This window comes from Eptatretus burgeri, chromosome 3 (assembly GCF_056783735.1).
Source record: "Eptatretus burgeri isolate ZD-2024b chromosome 3, Ebu_testis_v1, whole genome shotgun sequence".
In the NCBI taxonomy this organism is placed as follows: Eukaryota; Metazoa; Chordata; class Myxini; order Myxiniformes; family Myxinidae; genus Eptatretus; species Eptatretus burgeri.
Window position 1 is genome coordinate 135,521,588 of NC_140963.1, and position 21,895 is coordinate 135,543,482.

At 46.3% G+C, this 21,895-nt stretch overlaps 1 long non-coding RNA gene across 1 annotated transcript; it reads left to right on the top strand.

Annotated features, from left to right (window-relative positions):
• Positions 1–11,580: 11,580 nt before the first annotated feature.
• LOC147031043 (uncharacterized) lies at positions 11,581–21,529 on the top strand. Its single transcript, XR_015056642.1, has 4 exons — positions 11,581–12,431; positions 13,114–13,250; positions 13,431–13,617; positions 20,285–21,529. It is a non-coding gene; the product is annotated as an uncharacterized LOC147031043 (long non-coding RNA).
• The last annotated feature ends 366 nt before the right edge of the window (positions 21,530–21,895 follow it).

The window sequence follows — 21,895 nt, forward strand, 5'->3', positions numbered from 1 at the left end:
CTCGCATTGCGTTCATCCAAGCCCATCCCTCGGAGCACTGCAGTTAGAGCAGAGAGTGGTAGGCCCTTGACAGAGGAGTCCGAAGTGAAGGCCCGCTGGGCCGGTTACTTTGAGCGGTTGTACCAGGCTGATCCCCCAGCTGTCGAGTTGGATGTCAAGGGTGTTACAATCACTGTTGCTGACCCTCAAATCAACTGTGGTCCACCTTCGCTTGTGGAAACATGGGCTGCGGTGAACCAGTTGAAACGGGGCAAAGCTCCAGGGATCTGTGGCATCCATGCTGAACTTCTCAAGGCTGGTGGAAATGCTGCACTCGTGTCGTTGCATGCAGTTTTGTGCTCTGCCTGGAACACAGGCATCATCCCAACTGATTGGAAGAGGGGCCTTGTTGTTCCTCTCTGGAAAGGGAAGGGTGATCGCCAAGACTGCAACTACCGAGGGGTGACGCTGCTCTCAGTGCCGGGCAAGGTCTTTGCTTGGATAATTCTCGATAGGGTTCGCCACCATCTGCTTGACCACCAGCATCCAGAGCAGTCAGGCTTTACACCAAAGATGTCAACGATTGACCGTATCCTTGCTCTTCCTGTCCTTACTGAACGCAGATGAGAATTTCGGCAGGGGCTGCTTGCAGCCTATGTTGATCTCTGTGAAGCGTTCGATTCAGTGAATCAGGATGCTCTCTAGAGGATTCTTGGTCTTCGTGGGGTGCCACCAAAACTGACCGATCTGATGTCTGAACTCTACTCTGGTACTGAGAGTGCTGTGAAGTGTGGTGGTACCATCTCTGACTTATTTCCAGTTGTTACTGGAGTTTGTCAGGGGTGTGTACTGGCCCCCACACTTTTCAGCACTTGTATGGACTGGATTTTAGGGAGGATGTCGGAGAGATCAAGCTGCGGTGCATCGTTTGGGAATGTCAAGATCTCGGACCTTGATTTTGCAGATGATGCAGTCATCTTTGCGGAGACTTTAGATATCCTTTTGGGGGCCCTCGAGGTGCTGAATGAGGAGTCGGAGCCGTTGGGATTACGGGTTTCTTGGGTCAAAACTAAGATCCAGGCTTTCGGTGACATCTTGGATGCTGCTGTCCTGTCTGTGCCTGTTTGTGGTGAGGATGTTGAGGTTGTGGAGAGATTCACTTACCTTGCCAGTATTATTCATGCCTCTGCCAGCTGTGAGTCAGAGGTCAATCAACGTCTGGGTCGGGCTTGGAGTCAGGGATTCACTGGATAATGGGGTGTGGCGCTGCCGGTACCTGTGCGGGAGGACGAAAGTCTGAATCTTCAGATCCTTGGTGCTTCCAGTCTTGCTCTATGGATGCGAGACTTGGACTCTGACCAAGGATCTGAGACGGAGACTTAATTCCTTTGGTTCCAGGTCTCTTCGGAGAATCCTTGGCTATCGCTCGTCGGATTTTGTGTCCAACGAGCAGTTGCTGAGAGAGACTCGGATGAGATTTGTTACCTGCATAGTCCGTGAACATCAGTTGCGGCTGTATGGACATGTGGCTGATTTTCCTGACGCTGATCCTGCTCACCAGATTCTCTCAGCGAGGGAGTCTCATGAGTGGAGGAGGCCAGTGGGCCGACCACATGCCTCGTGGTTGCAGCAGGTTGACCATCATCTCAAGGAGATGGGGATGGGCCTGGCATCTGCCTGGGGGATGGCCAGACGGAGGCCCCTGGAGTACTGGCAGAAAGTGGACGCAGCGATGCGCTGTTTTGGCACATGCTCCCATACCTGACTTGACCTGAAGAATACTGGTGGTTTCAAAATGCAGTGATCGAAGATTTACTTGGAGATATTAATTTGTACCAAATACATAAATGAAGTGGGCAATGGGCGGGGCAGCCATACCTTGTTTTCCGTGAGCACAATGGCCGTGCCTCACCTGCACCGTGCTGACACATCCTCCACTTCCCATTGCACATCCGAACAGAGGCCACTTTTGGACATCATTCTCTGGCCACTTCAACTTGCTTAAAAATCCGCATCTGAATGTTGTGAATCATAACGTGATTACATTGACCTGAGAATGCATCACACTCACACCTGTGCAGGAATCCTTCACCAAACAACACTGTTGTAACACCCTAAGTCAATCACCTCACATACATAAGATGATACACCAATGGCAAACTTCATTCATGTCACATCATTCTGCAATCTCCGTCATTTTCAGTGCCTTTCCGACCAGGATCGACCAACTATTTGATTCCAGCACATAAACCTTCCTTCTGAAGTGTCTCGGCCCAGTTACAAGCTGCCACCCTGGAGTTTCGCAGGTCGCGCGAGGCATTGTGTGTGCCCACGGCTGTGTTACACTGAGTACCCAGTCTGCTAGGTAGTTAATTTATGGACCCAGTTAATTTATGGACGTTAAAGATCCCATTGTGTCCTTCATGAAGAGTAAGCGAGTTATCACCGATACCCTAAACAAATTGCGTATCCCTGCTCTAACCTACAGGGGTCAATACATCATTCCATCACCACCAGGTGTCATCAGACTACTTTGGCAGGATAGGACCAAACCTGCCTTCATGCACAACACAAGATAGATCAGTAAATAATGAGACGGTATAGTGTATCATCTTATCTTTCAATCACCAACAACCTTTACTTTGAAAACGATACATTTGTGCTCACAGAACTTTTGGGATTACTCTCGAACGTACGATGGAGCCATCGTTTCAAGATGCCTTCTTTGTATTTATTTATTGATGCTGTGGACGGGGGGGGGGGGGGGGATCTTGTTCCAGCACACAGACATCATCAATTGCCAAGTGAGTTCACACAAAGTTTATCACAGGATTTGGAGATTTTAAAAATTGCAACTCCTGCACTCTTGAAATAGCTGTCATGACCTCTGTTTCAACTGTTCTTCATCATCATCATCATCATCATCATCATCATCATCATCATCGTTTTGCCTTAACAGTAAAGGTGGCTTCCCTAACCGTGACTCCGACTCTAACCGGGTCTTCACTCTGACGCAAGATACTTGGCTGAGAGTACAGGAACCTGGAATACCGTAAGGATGCCAGCGATAGATCACCTACTCTTCATCATGCATTATAAGGCTCCATAATATATTATGGAATAAAAGCACAAGCGTGCAATGATGCTATAATCGCAGCAATTGAGAAGATCTTTTATCGAATGCGTTGCAAGATACCATGGGACGTGAAAACACAACACGCTATGCTTGGATAAAATGGTCTCGACACCATTGCCTCCAGCGGGTAATGGGAATTATTGTTCACCTTGTGAAGTGAACTACAGAATAAATTTACTGCAGTAGTTACTTTGAGTTGGCAGTCAAAAAGTTGCCCAACCAAAAACATTGAAAAGCATCGAGGAAACTCACCCGACGGCACTGGAATGATATCTGCGATTGGCTGGAAACGACCAAATTCATGAACTGAATCGAGTTCAGCGAGCTTCATGGCGAAGTTTTCACCTTAAATTTTTTACATCAGGATAGTTTGTGAAATATTTCATAATTTTCCACTTTTTCATCATTCCTCCTGCTATTAATTACGACATTGTCTCTCACCCTTTCCTATCCTTCACTTTCTCATTTTACCTCTTTTGTCCCCAACAGCCTCCCCACTCTGCCTCCGTTACATGTACACGGCCAGATGTTACAATTATTTGTTGATATTTTTACACTAGAGTAAGTAGACTTCCTGAATGTGATTTTACATTCGCTAGCAAGTTATTCGTGCTTGCACGCAATTCTAAACGGGGTAGGCATGGATAGGCAAAAATACAAATGGCGTCTTCTGTCATCCAGCCGGCAAGCTGGGAGCAACAATTCACAATTCTTGCCACATCTGATGCAATTTTAATGCTCTAATGGTGGTGAGATGCTCCATTTGATACATGTAGCTTTTTGTAGCATGATACATGTAGTTTGTTATTCGATACATGTAGCTTTTTGATGTCTAGAGTACATAATAAACATTTGAATTGGTGTAAAAGCCAGTGACCATTTCCAAATCAATAGTAGGATAATTATTGTAATTATAACTGACAGCGGGTGTCTGTGAAGAATGGGTGCACTACACATTTATTATACATTTACATGTGTCTTTGGTTCAGTTTTGATGTCATTGAGACGTCCTTGAGTTACAGGTAATGGTGATATCATAGTTCATGTCGAACCTTCATTGTAAAATGGCACTTTTTTTGTAATTTTTACATCCCCAGAACTGAAAACTTGCTCATCAGCAATCAGGTGAAACTGCACTGTGTAGAGCGCATGCCTCCACAATGCTGCGCAGTTTACGATTTGTACTTGATAGGATCGGGATTCAGACCTGAACCAAAATCGAATCGGCTTGTTCGTCTCACTTAACCAACTCATCCACATTGTTTAGTCATAAGTCGTACATAGCTCTTTGAAATATCATGCTCGGATACATATTTTTGGCCCCTTCTTTCAATGGTGACGAATCGCTTAAAAAATGCTAGTAGTCAGGATCCGGATCTTCACCAAAATCTCATCAGTTCATCCTTGTCACACTCCTAACACCTGTTCACAAAATTCCATCGAAATCCATGCAAAATTTTTTGAGATGTCCTGCTCACAGACAAACAGACAAGGGTGAAAACGTACCCTCCATCCACATTCAGCGACGGACCTAACAAACTGTAGCGTGCACTCACATCAACGAGGCGATAAAATGCACTGTGAGAATGAAAACCAGAATGTTACAGGATATCGAAGATGACGAAGCAATTGATGAAGCTATTTTGGAACATTCAGGCTTGTTTTGCAGAAGTCATCCCAGGGTTTAATGGAATTGATTTAATCGATTCCACCACTGATACATCAAGAGCAGGTCTATAATCAGGACTTCTGCTTGCCTCATCTGGTTGGGCAATTTTAAGAGTGGACAGCAGGGCCAAATGAAAGTGCACACCAAGCTCGGAGATGTATCGATAACTCTGCTTTATTATCCCCATGCTTTTTTTTTAATGGAGGCATATTGTAATCCGCTGCGTCTGTTCGTCCGTCACGCTATCTCCTCCTAAACGGTTGTGCAGAAATTCACTATACTTGGAAGTTATGACCAAAACATGACAAGAAGGTACAAAAGCAGTGTAATTTTTGGCCCCGGCCTCTCGGGCTGAGCCAAAAGGTCAAATTCCAAAAATGTAATAATGGACACATTTTAAATCATTTTCAATGAAACTTTGTACTATATATGCATTATGCAATCAACATTGGGGGATTAATGAAATATGTACTGATTTATTGGATTTTCTTGTATTTGACCCCCAGTAAATGCCCCCAGGTGTTAGTGTTGGCTCAATGGTTAGGGGGCGGGCTTGGGATCCTAGGGTCCTGAGTTCAAACCCTGCTCAGCTGTTGAATTAATACCAGGTGGGGTTAACTCGACCTGTAATCCTTCCGAGGTCGGCAAAATGAGTGCCAGCATGCTGGTATACTGTCGGAGTGGCGACCCGTCCAGGATTGTGCCCAATAGCCAAGAAGACTGCTTAAGCAGCACCAACGCTCTGCACGGAGTATGGTCCCAATTGATGGATGGAAATGCCCCAGCTGGTGGACTGGGGGTCAGTTGGATCATAACGGAAAAAAAAGTTTTTTACTCAAAATTTGATGTTGGGTCATTCCTGATGGAACTTTTTGCCATCTATCTACGTTGCTTTTAGTGGGAAGTGTGGGGATTCGCGATGGCGCACCATTGCCTTCACTCTAGTTACTATTGTTATTATTATTATCATCATCCTTTCGCCTGTCCCTGAAGGGTGGTCAGTTGCACCTACTACTAATAGAAGAGTCACTCCGCCAAACATGAAGATGCTTAACAGACTACTTGTGTTTCTCGAGTTACATAAACTTACAAAATAAAAAAATACCAGAATCTGTGGATCACGGCCAGCAGGCCCCAAGACCCTTAAATGGTTGAATTATGGATGTAAATATGAAACTGTAAAAAAATACACAAAGAAGCACAATGACTAATGTAAATATAAGACACTCCATGTATATTTGTACATTAAGAGGATACATGGAGATCTATCATTTAAGGGTCTGGGGGCCCTGCTGGTCGTAGCCAACATTTCCTCTCTTCCTCGAACTCTCTGTGGAAGATTCTCATCTTCTTTTTAAAGTTTTTTTCTGAATATATATCTTATCCATGTCTTGCCTGATACATGATACATCTACAACTTTGATAACACCACATCTAGTCTCTGTTTCGCATCTACACATCCTGCTTCTACTCTTCTTTGAGGCCCAATCTTATCTTTATTTGTTATCCACGCTTTGTTGTTCTTCGAGTTGACTTTGTTCAGATCTGTTCCAGCTGGTTGACTTATCATCTTAATTATTTCTGATTGTTTGTTCTAATCTCTTTCGCCAGGTGAGCTGCTTGCCGTGTGTGATATCGCTGGCCCTTACAGCTTTACTGCTACTTCCTTGCTATTAATCTGGCTTTTGCTTCTATTGCTTTATGAATTCACTACGGGTTGTGCTCTCTTCTCTTTTTTTGGATGCAGAATTCTAGGCCCATGAAGAAGCAAAGCAATGGAGCCAGACAGCAGGTTCACAGACTGACAGAGGATCAAAGGTAAATGGGCAGACAAAGGCATTGCACACGAGTGTCTGAAATTAAAGGGAGGAGAGATCAGTGGGTGTAGAAAATAGTAGGGGTTGGTATGGGAGAAGAGAAAGCATTGAATGATTAGACAGGAGGAAGGAACATGAGGCAAAAAATACTGCGAGTTGGTTCCACGGATGAGAGGGCAGAGGAATTAAGGCATGGAGTTGAGCAGTCAGCTTTGCGAGTAGATAGGAAGAGTAACCAAGTATGGGGTTCTGGAAGAAAATGTATATGACCTTGGCTGGTTGGAGGGCTCGTGAGAGGGTTGGAGGGGTGAGACCAGAATTGAGTCAGTGGCCTTATTCGCTATAGATATATCAAGGTTGCATTTGAATTCTGTTGTCAACAGTCTGCTGTAATTGTCTTTTATTAGTAACAAGGTTGTTATTGGTATTGTGTGGGTGCCATTGCCTGTTTTTAAAACAGCCATTATTTGTATCGTACACCTCAATCTGAAAAGTTACCATTTACAAAATTTAACTTGGTTTGGACCCGAAAATTTGATTTGAGGAGTTATATGTGATATATATATATATATATATATATATATATATATATATATATATATATATATATATATATATATATATATTGTAAGCCTGGTGTTGGCGCAGTGGTTAGCGCAGTGGCTTGGGATCCAAAAGGTCCTGAGTTCAAGCCCCGTTTGGCCACTGAATTAATACACCAGGGGGTTGACTCAGCCTGTCATCCTTCCGAGGTCGGCGAAATGACTACCAGTATACTGGGCCGGTGTATACCCCGGTTAAAATAGGTGTACCATATCCCTGTGTCGTTAGAGGTGACCAGGATTGCGTCAGGAAGGGCATCCGGCGTAAAACATGTGCCAAGAAGAAGAAGAAGAAGAAGAAGAAGAAGAAGAAGAAGAGATATTGTTGCGGCTGTGGAAATTCGCAATACACCATAAAGGGTCCTCAGGTGAGATATATCGATAAGTCCATGTGTAGTTAGCCCACACCTGTTGTTTAGAGGGAATATGTGTGATTCATCCGGGCTGCGACGCTTTGAGTTAGCCATTTTTCTTTCTCTATCGTTATTTTGGACCATTAAGCCACCAACAACTCAAACACCACCAGCTTCGCCTCTTGACCTCCACAACTCCATCCCGCAAACACCGCTTCACCGCCATTCCCAAACGACGGCTGCCAACCACCAAACCACCACAGCAAACCCCCCACCACCTTCGCCTTTCTCCATCCACAACCATTGACCCCACCACCAGTCAACACCGAACGTCGTACTGTCCGAAGCCGTTCGGTGATTGCTGCCGAACACAATAAGCCGCGAGTGCAATGGATGCCTTTAAGGGAGAGAAATTCCGATCAGGAAGGCTTCACGCCCCTTTTCCTCTGTCCAATGGGCGAGCGTCGGGCGGTATGGCCCCGCCTCCAAGCGCGATGAATGTGCATTCTTTATGGGAGAGGAATTTGGATCAAAAGAGGCTCACGCTCCTTTTTGCCACACCAATGGCTGAACAGTTGGTGGCGTGGCCCCGCCTCCAATCGCGTTTTGATCCTAAAATCTGCATACAGGCTCCTCCTCCGGTCTATAAAAGAGGTGAGTCTGTGTGGAACTGAGAGTTGTAGTGTGGTGTCGTCTCGTCGCTGGTCGCTGGGCTCGTCTCATCGTTGGAATTGAGCCACCTTCGCTTCCACAAGCGACCAAGCCAGCCAGCCAACCCCCTCGCTCGACCCTGAGCATCAACAATTCCCTCCCCCCATCCGTGCTGAGATGGTGCCGGTGGCCCCGTTAATCCCCCACCCTAACCATGGTGCCGACCCAACCGTGCTGGCGTGGAGCACGCCGGAGAGGGCTCACCGACCACGCCATGGGCACGGAGTCGGGGCGTTGCTGCGCAGACATTGCGGCTTGCCCGCCATCGCGCCATGAGGGCGCGGGTAGGACCCTTCGGTCTCGTGGACCTGGCTGCTCCACCAGGTTCCGCGCACATTTGGTCCACGGACCCTGTCTACCTCCCTGCATATGGGGAGGTCTTTCCTGTTTATTTTGAATGCATGATGTGGCACCGAGTCCCGACAAATATAATTGTTTAAGTGTTGTAAATAATTATAGTCGGGAGTAGTGCTTTTGCTTTGGTTGCATTTTCCTTTTTGCTTTTCCCACATTGATTGCATGGCTGTACATACGTGCATGTGTGTGAAATAAAAGTGCTTGCTTGTCAAACTGTTTCCCGTTTCGTTTCGTCCTTTCCTCTGTTTGAAAGTTCCATCTTGCATCACGTAAGGGATTTGTAGTGGGTTGAAACACCCGATAAATAATCTGAACCGTCGAGGTCGACGATAACTCCGCTCGGTTATCCCTGCAGCACGGAACGAGCCGCTTAAGCGGTTCGTGTCCGATGTCGACCCGCGGCGAGGTACGATCGCCCGGTCGACCACTCGCGCAGGTACTTTGGTAGGTCGAATTTGGCGAGCAACCCTGTCCTGCGTGGGTGGGCAATTGGCACGATCATGGTGAGGTTAACCCCCCACCCGTGACTGGCTCCTGGCGGTAGTTCCCGGAGGGTCACGACTGAATTGTCCGTTCCGGTGGGCAACGTGTTGCGATTTGAGTTACGTGGCCGATCGCACGCCGGGCGGGCGGAAATTCATAACAATATATATATATATATATATATATATATATATATATATATATATATATATATATATATATATATATATATATATATATATATATATATATATATATATTTATATATATATATATATATATTGTTGCGAATTCGCGCCCGCTGGCGTGCGATCGGCCGCTCGACTCGAATGGCGGCCATCTCGCCCTCCGGAACGGACAATTCTGTCGTGACCCTCTCGTAACAACGCCGGGAGCTCGTCACGCGTGGGGGTTTAACCCCAGAACGACCGTGCCAATTGCCCACCCGCACAGGATAGGGTTGCTCGCCAAATTCGATCGACCAAAGTACCTGCGCAGATGGTTAACCGGGCGATTGTACCACGCCACAGACCGACTCCGGACACGAACAGCTCAAGCAGTCCGTTCCGAGCTACAGTGATAACCGAGCAGTGTTATCGTCAGCCTTGACGGTTCCGATTAATTACTGGGCGTATTAAGCCCACTACGAACCCTTTATGTGAAGCAGGATGGAGGGTCAATTAAAAGGAAGGAGACGAAGCGAAATGGGCACAGTTCAACATGCAAGCACTTTATTTGGACGACACACGGAGAGCACACATATACAGTCAAACAGTCAAAATGCACATATGGCAACAAAAACAAAAGCAACAACGACGCAGAGTTACTACCGACTGCGCGCACACACGGCAACACTTATACAGTTCTACTTTACAGATGGCGCCACCCACAGACATTTACACAGAACCCAAAATAAATAGAAGTGGTCACTTCCCTGTGCGCGCACCGAGTCTTTCTCCGCGCCCTCAGCTCCCTGCTCCTCCGGCGTGGTCGGCGAGCTCGTGCTTCGCGCCGGCACGTGTGGCCGTTCGACGCCACGGACGGGGTTTTGGGGAATGAACGGGGTTTTCAGCGCTCTCTCGGTGCGGACGGGGGGGGGGGTAAGAAATCGTCGACACTCGGGGTCGAGAGAGAGAGAGGAAATGGCGGACACTCCGTCCCACCAGCGGGGTCTCGGGACTACACTGACTCCGGCGAATTCTCGGACAAGAACCCTCGAACAGGAGCTCTCTCTCTCTCTCTCTCTCTCTCTCTCTTTTCACACCGTCGTTTGTCCAAAAGGTCCAAGGCTCATCAGGATCATGGGCTCCGCAGGGATCAACAGGCCGGCAGGAACAGGCTCGCAGGATCAAAAGGCTCGGCAGGAACAACAACAACCAAACCTTCTTCGCAGATCCACCCTTTTTTATAGCGCGGGGCTCCGCCCCGTTGCTCCACCCCCCTTCGAGGCGCTTTGAGAAAGGTCTCGAAGAGGGGCGTTCCTGCTCCCTGGCCGCGTCACACCACGCATCCACCAATCGAGCGCCAGCTGCCCCACCCCGCTTCTGTCACACTCCTCGGAGAAACAGGCGGGAAAAATCCACGCGCCATCGTTGTGCCTTCTTCTTTCCCTCCTTGCGTTCTCGACGGTTTCCAACGCGGAAACCGTCGTAGTGTGGACCGTGGAGGATGGCGTTCATCAGCGGGGGTAGTGGCGAAGATGGTGGTGGTTGTTGTGAGGGTAATTGTAGCGCGGTTGGCGTTGTGGCGTAGTTGGTGGCGGTTGTTGTTTGCGGGGAGGTTTGTCGTTTAAAATAACAATAGAAAAAGAAAAACGGCTATCTCAAAGGATCGCAGCCCGAATGAATCACATAAATTCTCTCTATACAACGGGTTTGGGCTAACTACACAAGTACTTCAGAGATATCTCACCTACGGGACCTAAATGGTGGTTTGCGAATTTCCACAGCCGTAACAATATATATATATATATATATATATATATATATATATATATATATATATATATATATATATATATATATATATATATATCCATCTGAAGCACTGTGTTTTCCTCTTTGGTGAGTTTGTTTTTCATGCTGCTTTATCGATACCACAATGTATGAGTTGGGGCAAAATGGCGGACGGATCCTCCAACAAGTATGAAAGAAGGTTCTTGAGAACAGAGATGGTGCAACACAGGTATGGCAAGCCAAGTGTCCACTTATTATGCAGTAATGTTTGTATCTGGTTGTGGATTCATTTGAACGATCAGTCCACAACCAAAGAGCAGGTTTTCCACAGTAAAGGGTGAAACGTTTTCTCACGGCCTGCTATCGCCCCCTCGTGATGTGAAAAAGAAACTACTACATCTTGAGATTATTTTCATTTCCGTGTGTTGTAGAATTTTGTAGTTAACGTTTTAACCGACTCGATGTAAATCCTGTTACTCAAATGAAAGCCACAATTAATTCACTGTCCACAACGGAAAGTACATTACATCAGATAATTTTATTAGCATACTACTATGTAGTACAACCCACTGAGATGGTATACATCCAGTTCAATGATTTGCAATAAACTAAGATTACATTTCCTGGCATTTATATGCTTTCCTGGGGAGTGGAGGGGGCTGGTAAGCATTCGGCAAAATAACTCCAACTGCAATACGTGTCTACTCGGTGAAAGAATCATGGCAAAAGTTGGTGTTATCAACCAGGTCACTTTGTTCCACAGCAAGACATTCCATTCATTATAGCATAAAAATTAAATTTATAAAACACCAGCAACAATTATAATTGAGAGTACATTAATATAATTATTTTCTCCCACACATGCATCATGGAAAAATATTCCTTATTTTGTCAACTTCTATTTTAGGGAATTTCCAAGGGTGTTGTTCATTTTTTTTCCATTAATTTTTTTGGCCCAAACAGTGATGACATTTAATCGTATGCAGCTGTTTCTTCCTGACAATGTCTTCTACAATCGAACTCTTGATTGCCATGTGAGATAAACGAACCGTCTACATATAACAGAGCAATTGTTGTTGTTCGTCTTTCGGCTGCTCCCGTTAGGGGTCGCCACAGCGGATCATCCGTTATGATCTGCATACTGATTTGGCATAGGTTTTACGCCGGATGCCCTTCCTGACGCAACCCTGGTCACCTCTTACGACACAGGGATAAGGATTGCGTCTCACCATGATTCCGGGCTGCCCTACACCCTCTCATAGCGCGACCCAGTGCAGAGCTCCCGTCCTCAAGCGATCTTCCAACCCAAGCCTCCAAGTAGCCGGATTACAGGCACATGCCACTACGTCCGGTATATAACAGAGCAATTGTAAGTAATTGAAATGAGAGTTTTTTTTGTCACTCCTCAGTCCTTTCAGTTTCAGCCTTCTCATGGCTACCTGGTGTCACACCGACACCTTTTGCACTCATTCACTCTTGTGCAGCCTCGCAGTGTCACCGCACACATCCATAGATCATCCTATTACTGTTTTCCTCCTGCTGTCCAAGTTTCCTGCTCAGTTTCGTTCTTTTTCCTCACTTTTTCTCTTGTGTAGAGCGTCCCTTCCATCGATTTCATCCGATCTTGCTTTATTCATGAGCTTTTCAAGGTAACAAACCAGACAATCTGTTGTCAATAACACATTTCCTATCTATAATTTGGTTTCCATCAGTAGTCATCCGATCCCCATCTTAACACATTTACGTACCTTTACAAGTGAGTCGAGCACTGTGGGCTGTTACCTTTGCCAAATTCCAAATTGTTTAGCTGGTTGAAGACCTTGTGATGAATTATCTGTCCAGCATTGATTTTCGGTTGTGAAATGTTCCTGATTTGTGGGAAGTATAACACATCTTTGGGAGTGTTCGTATACAGTATGTCGTGTAACCTCACCAATTTGTTCATCCCATGATATCTGTTCGTCTAAAAAAGACTTGGTATCTGTTCAGAATAATATAAATAATGTGTTATGAAGCAATGATTTTTTTCTTTTTCTGCTTTTATGTTGCAGAACATTCTCATTGTTACAGAAAGAAGATGGTGATTTGATTTGACCTTTGGAGAAATTATGACAAATGTGAAAAGGGAAATGGAACCTGACTGAGGCAGATGAGTATTGTGGGAGTCATATTCGGCTGTAAGGTGAATGTAAGTGCGCTGTAAATGTCGCGTACTTGATTAAGGTTTCATCATGCAGGAGTTTCAGACATATTAGCAAGCAGAATTAACTTTGTAAAACTTGGAAGACAGAGGATGTGACAAATTCTTATAAACTTTTTTTTACTCCATTTTTACTTTCCTTAAAAGCCATTGATTTGTTATCTTCAGTTGCATCCCGACATGTCGCGACGCGTCGAGGAAAACTAAATTGAGGTTGGGAAGGTTCATACCAGGAGATACAAAGGCATCACTGACGAGTAAGAAATGATGGCTCGGGTCCAACGTTTCGATCACAAATTGGTCTTCATCCGGGACTGTGCGAGTCATGTGCACTCGGTCTCGGAGTAGATGGCAGGTACGTGCGGCCGCATGCCTCCCTCCTCCATACCTTGTACCCTTTTTGTGTGAGAGACATATACACATATGTTATAAAAGTTATGTTGACAGCAGGTCGTAGGGACCCCCTTTTGTGATATTTGTGTGTACTCTATTGTAAGTGAAGCCATGTCTGCGTACGCACTTTGTGGATATATCTGTGTAGTCAGTCAAACATTAAGTCGATTATTTACCGTAGAGTTCCACACTGTCCCCATTAATCTGATATTCTGTTCACCCCACCTCCTAAGCATGACTAAATCTTCCCCTTAATTATTATTTACCATGGGCCCACACTGCCCTGAGGAGCCTAATTCATTGCTCCAGGACTACTTGGGCCCATTGTGGGTGCACGTAGGCACCAACAGTACTGCGGAAGGTGGCCCTGCATGAAGCTTTATAGAGCTAAGCAAGAGGGGCATTCCTCAGTTAGAGTTAAGTTGGAGTTGAGTTCAGTCAAGTTCAAGGTGTCCTAGGATTGCACCTCAGCAGGTGGTTGGAGAGTTGAGGCGAAAGAGAGTGGTTTGGCCAAGTATGAGATAAAGGAAAGTGTGGGAGGTGACATGATGTGGTGTATAGGCTTCTCAGTAAGTTTCTGGGAAAGGAAAGGCTGCTCAAGGAAAGGTGGAATACATATCGAAGTTAGGATGAATGAGATTGTGTTTAGGTGTGTGTTTGCGATTTGGGATGGTGAGGGTGAGAGGACGTGAAGTTGAGGACAAAGCAAAGAGATCCTGTTACTGAGAAGGGATTTTTGTGAGCTCTGAGCAAGCGGTGAAAATAAATTGTTGTGGATGTAAAGAGGAGTAAGTTTGGCATGCTTCCAACATGTTCTGTAAGGAACGTTTTCCTCTCCATAAGACCAAAAGGTCATCAATAGTTGGATATTTATTAGGCTCGATAAATACGGGGACTAAAGACATTTTGCAAACAATGTAATTGAAGGTGTTGAAAGGCAAATTGGATGACATTTTTTACTCTTGCATTTGTTGAAAGATAAATTACACAATTACATTCATGCTTGTGGAAACCAAAGTAAAACAGGATAGCAGCAGTCCGTCACATAAATGTTTGAATTCGCCTTCCACCCACGATGAGTCTCCCACTCAGGATGAGTCTTCCACCCAGGATGAGTCTCCCACTCACGATGAGTCTCCCACTCATGATGAGTCTTCCACCCACGATGAGTTACTCACCCATGATGAGTCTCCCACTCAGGATGAGTCTCCCAACCACGATGAGTCTCCCACCCATGATGAGTATCTCAACCACGATGAGTCTCCCACCCATGATGAGTATCTCAACCATGATGAGTATCTCACCCACGATGAGTCTCCCACCCACGATGAGTCTCCCACCCACGATGAGTCTCCCACCCACGATGAGTCTCCCACCCACGATGAGTCTCCCACCCACGATGAGTATCTCAACCACGATGAGTCTCCCACCCACGATGAGTCTCCCACCCATGATGAGTATCTCAACCATGATGAGTCTCCCACCCACGATGAGTCTCCCACCCACGATGAGTCTCCCACCCACGATGAGTCTCCCACCCACGATGAGTCTCCCACCCACGATGAGTCTCCCACCCACGATGAGGCCCCCACCCACGATGAGTCTCCCACCCATGATGAGTATCTCAACCACGATGAGTCTCCCACCCACGATGAGTCTCCCACCCACGATGAGTCTCCCACCCACGATGAGTCTCCCACCCATGATGAGTATCTCAATCACGATGAGTATCTCAACCAAGATGAGTATCTCAACCATGATGAGTCTCCCACCCACGATGAGTATCTCAACCACGATGAGTATCTCAACCAAGATGAGTCTCCCACCCACGATGAGTCTCCCACCCACGATGAGTCTCCCACCCACGATGAGTCTCCCACCCACGATGAGTCTCCCACCCACGATGAGTCTCCCATCCACGATGAGTCTCCCACCCATGATGAGTATCTCAACCACAATGAGTCTCATCATGTGCTCCTGCTGGTGTTATATATATACTAGTACGTGCCCGTACGTACGTGGCTGTATGTGCGTGGCCGTACGTGCAAAAAAAAAACACTTTCAAACCGCGTGCCAAAAACAACAACCACACAGGCCATTCCTTCGATCTCGCATGTGCGTACGTGCGTGGCCATATGTCCGTGGCCGTACATGCAATCCCCCCCCCCAAAAAAATCTTTCAAACCACCATTCAGAGCCCGTAGGTGAGATAACTCTAAGTACATGTGTAGTTAGCCCCAAACCCGTTGTTTAGAGGGAATTTATGTCATTCATTCGGGCTGCGATGCTTTGAGATAGCCGTTTTTCTGTTCTATCTTTATTTTGAACCAACCACGTCTCAACCGCCATCACACAACAACCACCTTAACCACCACGCCAGCCATCATCACCAACTAAAACCACGCTCCAATCCTCAGACAACAACAACAACGCCAACAGCCACGACCTTTACCTTCACAACTCAATCCCGCAAACATCGCATCACCGTCATTCCCAAACGGCACCATAACCATCAAACCACCACCTATAAACCCTCCACCACCCTCACCTCTCTCCTTCTATGGCCATTCCCGCACCACCTGTGAACACTGAGCGTCGGGCTGTCTTGGGCTCGTTCAGCGATACGCACCGAGCCGCGAGCGCAGGTGGCGGCCTTTCCGAGGGAGAATTCTGATCAAGAACGCTACACCCCCACTTCTGATCCGTCCAATTAGCAAGCACGGAGCAGCTTGGCCCCGCCTCCAGGCACGTCTGTGTTAAATCGATATATGCAAATTCTAGGATCAGGGGAGGTTCACACCCACTTTTCCTCCGTCCAATTGGCGAGTGTGGCTTCACCCCCGAGGTCATCCTGATCCGGATATTTGCATATTGCTTTATCCTGGCGGCCTATAAAACGGCGAGCGCAAGGCGAATAGTAGCAGAGTGTGGCAGTAGCAGTGTGTGTAGGCAGGGCAGAGTGAGTCGAGTCATCGGTGTGGCATCGAGTTGGGTTCTGCAGTCGACTGAGGAGTGTTGCGGGAAGAGGCAAAGGAGCTCGTTTGCGAGGCGAGAAGGACGGCGGTCGGCGACGAGATCGCGGTGTAAGATCGCTCGTTGCGGGACCCAAGCCAGCCAGCCATTCTCCTCCTCCAGGGCATCAACAATTCCCCCTTTCCCCCACGCTGAGATAGTGCAAAAAGGGGGCCCGTTCCCACCCCGCTCCAAACGTCGTGCCAACGAAACCCGCCAAGGAGCACGGAGTCGGGGCACAGCCACGCGGCCACATCGGTGGCTCGTCCGCCAACGCGTCACGAGACGTGGGTAGGACCCCCCCCCCTGGTCTCGCAGACCTGGCCGCACCTCCAGGTCACGCACACATATTGGCCTACAGGCCCGTCTGCCCCCTTGTCTATGAGGGTGGCTTCTTTCCTTTGCTTTTGAGTAAATGTGTGTTGGTACAGTCTGTAAAGTAGAACTGCATAAGTGTTGCCGTGTGTATGCGTATTCAGTAGTAACTCTGCGTCATTGTTTCTTTTGTTTTAACTGCTATCTGTGCATTTTGACTGTTTGGCTGTATATGTGTGCTTTCCGTGTGTCGCGTAATAAATGTGCATTGTGTGAACTGTTTTCCCGTTTTGCTTCATCTTTTCTTTATTGACCCTCCATCCTGCTTCATGTAAAGGGTTTGTAGTGGGCTTAATACGCCCAGTAATTAATCTGAACCGTCCAGGTCGACGATAACACCGCTCGGTTATCCCGATAGCACGGAACGGGCCGCCCAAGCGGCCCGTGTCCGGAGTCGACCTGTGGCGAGGTGCGATCGCCCGGTCGACCATTCGCCCAGGTACTTAGGTAGATCTAATTTGACGAGCGACCCTATCCTGCATGGGTGGGCAATTGGCACGATCGTGGTGAGGTTAAACCCCCACCCGTGACTAGCTCCCGGCGTTGGTCCGAGAGGATCACGACAGAATTGTCTGTTCTGGTGGGCGAGGCAGCCGCCATTCGAGTCGAGCGGCCGATCGCACGCCGGCGGGCGCGAATTCGCAACAATATCTTTCAAACAAACACACAGGCCGTTCCTTCGCTCTCGTAAATGACGACTGGATTGGGGCATTGTGTTTATCTATAAATGCGTATAAGAAATCGAGAAATTATTGGAACACAGTAAGTTATCACTATCCGGAAGTCCGTACATTGTAACCCGTAATGGGGAACGAGGCTGAGTATCTCTTCCCCAACAGCCACGCCTACGCAGCAATGTGTCCTGTCATTGGTAACTAAATGGCACATCGGCCACGCCTTCGCAACAACGTGTCCTCTCATTGGTTTGGTAAATAAATGGCCATAACTTGGGAACCACTTGTCTGATTAATATCAAACCTTGAAAAGGCACATACTCAGGTCCCCTGCAATATACCTGGCAAGTTTCAATTAGATCGGACCAGTGGTCGTCGAGAAACAGCGGTCACAGACACACGCACACACACACACACACACATACACACAGATTGCTGGAATTATAGATAGACGAGTGCGTGCCCGTATGTGTGTGACCATACGTGGAAAAAAAAACTCTCAAACCGCGTGCCAGAAACAACAACCACACAGACCGTTCCTTCGCTCCCGCGTGCCCGTACGTGCGTAGCCGTACCCGGAAAAAAAAATAATTAAAAAAACTTTCAAACCGCGTGCCAGAAACAACAACCACACAGGCCGTTCCTTCGCTCTCACGTGGCCGTACGTGCGTGGCCGTACATGCAAAAATTAAAAAAAAACTTTCAAACCGCGTGCCAGAAACAACAACCACACAGGCAGTTCCTTCGCTCTCGCGTGGCCGTACGTGCAGAAAAAAATAATAAAATAAAAAAACAATGTCATCCGCAGGGTGACCTGTATCTTGCCAAAAGGTGACCACGTGTGACTTCTTTAAGGTCACACTGAGGTGAAAAGAGCTGCTATCCACCAGGAGCGCCTCCTTGAGGAATATCTGCCTACGAGAGATTCCGATGAGAATCGTTCTACAGAGTAACCATGAAAAATATGCGTTTGCCTCTTAACGTCACCAAATGACGCCATAATGTCTCAAGCTCGACATATCTAGAAAGTACTCATCGAGGTGTTCAATTTGAGGTACTACACGATATGGTTCCTAAAACTTGAAAATTTGACCTTGGGGTCAAATATGTTTGACCTGAGGCGCTAACCATGAAGGTCAAGGCCAATCGCCACCAAAAATTAATCAGCTGAGCGCGAAACCATGAACTATATTCCCATGAAGTTTGAAGACTATCCGATCAAAATTACTCAAAAAATAATGGTTTCGTCGACTCCCTTGATTTGCAACAAAGTGACCTTGACCTTTGACCTTGACCTTCAAAATTTTGTGCACTGAAAGGGACCTATATAGGCCTCTGATATGCGAAGTTACAAAAATTTCCGATGATAACTGTGCTCTGCAGAATTTTTTATACGTGATTACAGACAAACAAACAAACAAACAAAAAAAACATACAAGCTGACTAACATATCTTGCAAAAATTTCGTTTTGGCAAGATAATAAAATTTTCAAACCACTTGCCAGAAACAACAACCACACAAGCCGTTCCTTCGCTCTCGCATGGCCGTACGTGCGTGGCCGTACGCGCAAAAATTAAAAAAATACTTTCAAACCGCGTGCCAGAAACAACAACCACACAGGCCGTTCCTTCGCTCTCGCGTGCCCGTATGTGCAGAAAAAAATAATAATAAAAATAAAACTTTCAAACCGCGTGCCAGAAACAACAACCACACAGGCCGTTCCTTTGCTCTCGCGTGCCCGTACGTGCGTGGCCGTACGTGCAAAAATAAAAAATAAAAAAAAACCTTCAAACAACTACACAGGCCGTTCCTTCGCTCTCATAAAGGACGACTGGATTGGGGCATTGTGTTTATCCATAAATGCGCATAAGAAATCGAGAAATTATTATAATACAGTAAGTCATCACTATCCGGAAATCCTACGTTGTAACCCGTAATGGGGAATGCGCTCTAACTTGGCCATAATTTGGGAACCACTTGTCCGATTAATTTCAAACCTTTTGAAAGGCAAACAAACAGATATTGCTGGAATTATAGATAGATATATAGAAGATAGATACTGTGGGTGCAAAACGCCAAGCAAAGTGTCCTGTCATTGGTAACTATGGTGCCCTTTCCCCGTCGGCCACGCCTATGCAGCAACGTGTTCTGTCATTGGTTTGGTAAATAAATGTCCATAACTTGGGAAGCACTTGTCCGATTAATATCAAACCTTGACAAGGCACATCCTCAGGTCCCCAGCAATATACCTGGCAAGTTTCAATGAGATCGGACCAGGGGTTATCGATAAACAGCGGTCACACACACACACACACACACACACACACACACACACACACACACACACACACACACACACACACACACACACACACACACACACATATTGCTGGAATTATAGATAGATAAATGGGGTTTTCTCACTTGTGATGCTCATGCATGATAGCTTCCTTCAATACACATTCTCACTTGCTCACTCACTCATTTGTCAGGTCGAATTGTAAGTTATAACATAGTTTGATGAAAATATTTTGAATTCATGCTTTTTGTACGTGTGTGTGCGCAAGGAATCGGAGCGTCTTGCGAGGAGATCGCTGATTGAAGAAATTTCCGACGAGATGGCGGTACACAATCCACGTTGTAAATATTATTATGTGAAAATAACTAACATCTCGCAACAAGTGTGAAGATCATAGATATACTATATATACTGTATGGCATGATATCTCAAAACGTTGTGTATGAATTAGGCCAAAACTTGGTGGGATGAGTTGAGTAGGTGACAAGTACAAGCCAATTAGATTTTGGTTCAGGTCAGGATTCAGATCAGACCTATCATTGGGATACAAAACGTAAACTGCACCAGCTTAGGATGATGATGGTTCATCATCCTAAGCTGGTGCCAATGCATCACTCGGATGACATCGTAAGAGTGTCCTTGACGTTGTTAATTGTAACTGTGTGAGAACTCACTGTGAAGGAGGGCTGTGCTCACGTCACAAGTCAGCTTTGGCTTGCACTGATTGTGTGGGTGCAGGAAGTGTAAAAATACACTGCCACTGACCAACAACACCACCGCCTGCGGGGTGATGTGCTTGTTGAAGTTGACAAAGACGGGGGTGATGACATCGTTTTCGATGAATCGTTTAAAATGCTAGTAATTTGTTGCATTTTTTTTTTTTTGTTATTTCAGATTGTCTTCACTTATCTTCAACTACTGCGATCATTTATTTCCTGTTCAATGCTTGATAGACCTGATCATATACCCTTTGAGATTTCTATACATCTGTGATGGTAGTTTAAATTATTGGAATCTGGTACGACCCTCGGATTCCTGGAACAGCTTCGTTCCCCTCCGTTAGACCTTCTCAATGATGTAATATCAATATTGGGAGCTTCAATGATGGGGATACCAAAATGTTACTGCATGCCTCCATGATCGGTCTCACTCGGCATTTGTGGAGCTTGACGAGTCTGATGGGAAATAAAAATGAAATGAATTTGCCAATAACATTGGATCATGCGATGTCTTTTTGTGCTGTTTAAATGTCCAAGCATTCCTCACATCGTCACAGGGCTGTTATTAGGCCATAATTGATGACAGCACATGGCACAGAGCCTTCTCACCAGATATACCACACAGATGAGGATCCAGTCCCAATAAGCCCTATACCCATGTTGGCTCACTCTCCCTGCCCACACCTCTCCAGTGCTGAGAGCCAAACCTGCACCTCAAGTGACTTTCTCTCCATAGGATGGGTCTACCAATTTCTGATGGTCTGGCTCGGATATTTGTAGACAGTCAGGTTCAAAGTTAGAGAATTCCACAATATGTTAGGTATTTGATGTAATGCTTTCGCATTTGTGTGGCGGGTGGGGTGGGAGAGCTGAGGGGGGTGGGGGACATGAGTCTGTCAGGTACACAATAAACAATAAACATGGGATGCCTCAAGAATGTCAGGTTTCCGACAAATCTATATGGATATACCTACACACACACACACACACACACACACACACACACACACACACACACACACACACACACACACACACACACACACACACACACACACATATATATATATATACACACACACACACACACACACACACACACACACACACACACACACACACACACACACACACACACACACACACACACACACACACAC